The sequence below is a fragment of the Triticum urartu genome, chromosome 4A, assembly GCF_056163025.1.
Source record: "Triticum urartu cultivar PI428250 chromosome 4A, HENAU_Tu73, whole genome shotgun sequence".
In the NCBI taxonomy this organism is placed as follows: Eukaryota; Viridiplantae; Streptophyta; class Magnoliopsida; order Poales; family Poaceae; genus Triticum; species Triticum urartu.
The window spans coordinates 600,264,027-600,269,568 of record NC_141876.1 but is presented as its reverse complement, the minus strand read 5'-3'; the positions used below and the strand labels follow the sequence as shown (position 1 = coordinate 600,269,568).

The following is a 5,542-nucleotide window of genomic DNA, read 5'->3' as shown; positions in this document are numbered from 1 at the left end:
ATTTCCAAAGTTAACAACCTCAGTTTTATATCCTAGCTAGGTCAGTACTTACCAGTGTAACAAACATATTTTCTCTCAGCCGAGTTGGATTGTTCTTATATATTTTCCAGAAATTTGAAGGTGCTAATAAACGATCACCATATCTACATCTCTGAAAGTCAAGAATGTGATGAGAATACAATTAAATCATGGTCCATGAAGAGATGATGACTGAAGTGGTTTCACCTTTGGTTACTGTAAACATGCACCTTGATGTACATGAAGTAGGCCTATTATAAGAATCAAGACTAAAAAATATCTCACTAATAACAATATACAATGGTTTTGGCGCCATTGTCAAATTGATGTTCGTCCATGCTAAATGGAATAATCTGTAACAATGTACTTGTACAGGTTGTATTGCATAACCTCACAAATATGAGCTGTTTTACGGTGATTGGGTTAGTACTCAGAGTACTTAGCAGTACTTACATGTCTGATCACGTCTGATTTTTATTAGCCGTCAGATCTTGCGGGGAATTTTAATTGATTAAATTTAATATGTTAATTGCGATAAGGGCATAATGGTCCAGGGGGAAATATCTTTTCTTGAACCGATCACCTGAGGACCAGATCCATGTCTACTCGATCCAGTTCAGAATCCTCCTCCGATCTATTCGTCGCCGCTCGCCGCTCCTGACCTTCTCCGTCCTCGACCTGCCCGGCGAGAGGAATAAATTCATCGTCCTCGTCCTCCACCCAACCAACCCCAGCCCCCCACGCCGTCACCGAAGAAGAAGAAGGCCGGATCTGCGCCGGCTGAATCGGCGGCGACCACGGCGGGCGATCCCATCTCTTCGCGCGTACCATCCTTAAGGTATGAATTCGGCTTGGCGTTCTGCTCGTTCTCTTGGCCGTTGCGCCCCTCCACCGTGCATGAAGTACAACCTCAACCCCACAAGATCCGGGTACGGACTAGAACAACGAATGGAAAGCTTCATCGTGGCATAGTTTCTCTTGAGCTAATCGCATCATGTTTGTTTAAGTAAGATGTTGACGTTTGAGATGAGATATACTAAGGAAGATGAGATACTGGTTCCATAGTTCACTTAATTTAGTTTATTAAAGTCATCATCACTTTAGGTTTGCATAGCCATGAAATATAGTTTAAAGGAAGATGAGATACTACTTGTTGGACATTGATGATTGGTTTCCCTCACATGTCAAACCAGCAAAGTCTTTTCCATGCACTTGTCTTTGCCTATGAGCTATTTTACACCTGTAACATTGATAAACAGAAAGATGTTGATGATTGGTTTCCCTCACATGTCATATGCAGGAAGACATGGCGTATGCAAGTGATGAGAGTATGTTCGAGTATGTAAATGTTGTCAGGAAGATGTTTGATAGTGAGGCTGAAGGCTATGAATTCTACAACAAATATGCTCTTGAAAAAGGTTTTAGTGTGAGGAAAAGCTACGTTGAGTGGGATGGATCCAACAAATACATAATTTTAAGGAAAATTGTGTGTAGTCGTCAAGGGTTTCGCGAAGATAAGCACATGAAAAGAAAGATGGAAGATAGAAAGAGGAGGCCACGAAGTTTAACTCGTGTTGGGTGTAATGCTAAATTGGTCATTACGAGACAGGAGGAAACCGGTCGGTGGTTTGTCAAGGATTTCATCGATGAGCACAGCCATCCTCTAGCCCCACGGGATCTTTCTTGTCTGCTGCGTTCGCACAGACGAATTAGCGATTAGCAAAAAGCGGACCTTGCGGACATGGAAAAATGTGGGATCCGGAAATACCGTATTATGGATATTTTGTGCTTTCAATACGGTGGATTTGATAAGGTTGGATGCATAAAGAGGGACATTTATAATTTCTGCCATGCTAATAAGCAGGAGACAATCAGTGCCGGTGATGCCAAAATGGTGATCATGCACATGATGGCGAGGCGAGAGCGAGATGTGGATTTTTTCTTCAAGTACTTGGTAGACGAGCATGGCCATCTGAAGGGACTGTTCTGGGCTGATAGTCAATCGCGACTTGACTACGAGGCTTTCGGAGACGTCATTGTTTTCGATAGCACATACAGAACCAACAAATACAATCTGCCATTCGTGCCTTTTGTCGGGTTGAATCACCACCGCAACACTGTTATATTTGGCTGTGGTATAATTTCTCATGAAACAAGCCAGGCATACGAGTGGATGTTGCGGACCTTTTCTGATTGCATGGCACAGAAGCATCCGATATCTGTGATCACAGATGGGGACCTTGCAATGCAGAGAGCAATAAGAGTGGTCTGGCCAGACTCAAACCATAGACTATGTATATGGCACATTCAGCAGAACATTGTACGCCATCTGCATGATGACGACATAAAGGAGGAATTCAGATCTTTCATTTATGATACTTCTTCCATTAAAGAGCATGAGATAAAATGGATACAATTCTTACAACGGAATAAAGTAACCAGTGAGGAGTCTTGGCTGCATCAGATGTATCAGATGAGAAAGTTGTGGTGTGCTCCATATCTTGAGGGGCGTTGTTTCCTAGGATTGAGCAGCAATCAGAGGAGTGAGAGCTTGAACTCTGTGCTACATACGCATCTTGAGGGTAAGATGTCGTTGTTTGAAATGCTAGAGCACTATGAGTGTTGCCTTGCGTCGCGACGGATTAACGAAGCTCTCCATGACGTTGAAGCCTTGCAGTCCATTCCATTTACAGAGGAAAATGCTTCGCCGCTTGAGAAACACGCCGCAACAGTTTTCACACCTAGTGTCTTTAAGATGGTCTTATGGAGCATAGATGCTGTCAGCAAATGTCAGATTAGAGAGATACTAGATGGATCAGAAGATTCCACTTATGTTGTGTCCAAGCAGGAAAGAATGGATAAAAAGTTTGGAGTGCGCATTGAAGAGCAAGGAGGTCTTTTGCACAGGGTGAGTTGTTCTTGCCGTAAGCTGGAATGCGCAGGTACACCATGTTCCCACATTTTTTACATATTGGGGATTTTAAAACAAACAATTCTGCCCGGTTGTTGCATTCCCACTAGGTGGACTATGAATGCAAAATGTGCATACGCACCTACCAGAAAAAACCAGATGTATGACTATTCGGTAAGCCTGCGGAGGTACCGCGAGTTGCGGAATTGTAGTCACGCCGCAAGTTTCCAGGCATGCCACTCTGATGAGGACTATCACTGTCTAAAGATGCTTTTGCAAGCACAACATCATGGCAAGCAATCAAGTTTTGAACAAGCTGACAGCAAGGAGTCAACTAATGCTCAGGATAACAGCATTAGGTTTGGCCCGTTGATGCCGCACTCGCAGAAAGTTGATAAGGTTCTGGATCCCGTGCATGTGTCAGGACGAGCTGCACCGAAGAAAAGGCTGCAGGCAAAGACAAAGAAGTCAAGATCACAGAATATCTGTGGCTATTGCAAGAAACCAGGTCACAATCGACGTAAATGCGCTAAATTGCTAGAGGTACGAAATATGTTCATATTTTTTTTGCATGTGTTTTACTCATAATTGATGTCCATGTGATTTATTGTATTCTTCTGTGTAGGGACTCGAGGCTGAACTGTGATATATACATACAGCATGAACCGACGATGAGCCAGAGAAAGTCGTGTGCCATTCAGCTTTGTGTGACGTGGTCTTTACATTCTATTTCATCGTGACAGTAATTTAGTGAAGTGCGGTTGTACTGCCATGTTACTGTATTAGTTCGACATCTTTCGTTTCCATTTTCTGTGTGTATCATTTGATGTCCAACTTTAAGAATGATGATGTATTTCGACAAATTGGGCACTATGATTCTTCACCCTTACTATGGTTGTCATGCATATTCATAATCATCATGCATATTCTTCATTTACAGAGCAATAATGACTGGCGTATTTTTTAAATAAGCGGGGCCCACTGGGGTGTGCTTGGAAATCTTTGAAAAACCTCCATGCACGTTCATCTTCGCTGCATGCAAATCGGGCGGCAGCCACTGTGCCAGTAGCTGTCAAGGCCTTGATGAATCACTATTCACATGCAGGTCCCCGACTCTTGCATGCAGGTCCCCGAGTCTTGCATGCAGGTCCCCAACTCTTGCATGCAGGTCCCCTTGAGGCATAGACCGATGTTTTCAGCAGTCAGTCTAGAGGGCATTATAAATTCAAAAGAATTCAAAAAAATACAAAAACTTGGAAACCTACTTTTGTTTGTGGAAGAGATCATGTGTGCCAAAACTGAGGTGATTTGGAGGTGGTCAAAAAAATGCCCGCATTCTGGAGGGACCATTTGGTCTAACTTAAGCCAGTTTTTGAAAAAATGTGAATTTTTCCACCACCTCCAAATCACCCAAATTTTCTTGTACATGGTCACCCACATGTGCAAAACATGTGTATGCAATAAAATTTTGAAAAAAATTATTTTACAATGCCCCCTTGAGGCATAGACCGATGTTTTCAGCAGTCAGTCTAGAGGGCATTATAAATTCAAAAAAATTCAAAAAAATACAAAAACTTGGAAACCTACTTTTGTTTGTGGAAGAGATCATGTGTGCCAAAACTGAGGTGATTTGGAGGTGGTCGAAAAAATGCACATTTCTGATATTTTCACAGGTTACAAAATATATTATTGGACAGAATATAGACAGCACCACACAGCAACAACACATTCATCGAATACAATAGAAGATAGCTCTCCGAATACAATTCATCATATTAGTCTCCGAATTCAAAAGACCGAACAAAGATAGAACATTACAAGTCTCGAGACCGCGAGTAGCGAGTTTGTCTTCACATTACAAGTCGATATCGATCATCTAAACTACCATCACATAGAAGAGAGTTGCGGTCATCACGATGAGCATCATCGCGATGAAACTGGTCTTCATCCGGTTCCTCCAACGCTCCCTCCTCTCTCCCGCTAGATAGCGGGCGTATCTAGATTCCGCCTCCGCCCTAGTGGTGTACCCTTTGTAACTGTTACCGCTGAAACGGTGAACCTGTCTCCGACACTCCTCCCAGTCGTCGTAGACTCCGGGAACCTTACCCTTGTACACGACATACGATGGCATCTCTATGCACAAGCCAAACAACAGACAATACATAAGCAATAAATAAGTATGCAATAAAAGGATCGGAAGAGAAAAGCAAGACATTAATAGCACAATTCATGGTCCTAGTAATAAATAGCATCGATTACATCTAAGTTGAACGACTGTCCAAACCAAAGAGACATACAATTCATTAAAGTTTAATTACAGCATGAGCCAATCAATGTTTCAGAACTACACATAGCATCACTACTTTCGACTCGACTCATGGGACCGGAGCGTGGATGAAGCCGCCGTCTGTCCTGATGGTCATGAAATCGCGGGCGTTGTCAGCCTGCATTTGTAGCGTTGTGTCTATCTCACTGCACAAAACACGGAATGTTAGAAAAAATAAAGAACGATCGATGGATGCATTTTTTGCTGTTTTGGCTGATGTTGTTTTGGTGCTGTTTTCGTGCCATTTAGGATGGCTGCAGTGACTTTTTGGTGCCATTTTCATCTCT

At 42.7% G+C, this 5,542-nt stretch overlaps 1 pseudogene; it reads left to right on the top strand.

The window, feature by feature from the left end:
* The first annotated feature begins 486 nt into the window (after nucleotides 1-486).
* On the top strand, nucleotides 487-3,575 carry LOC147977134 (protein FAR1-RELATED SEQUENCE 5-like; annotated as a pseudogene).
* The last annotated feature ends 1,967 nt before the right edge of the window (nucleotides 3,576-5,542 follow it).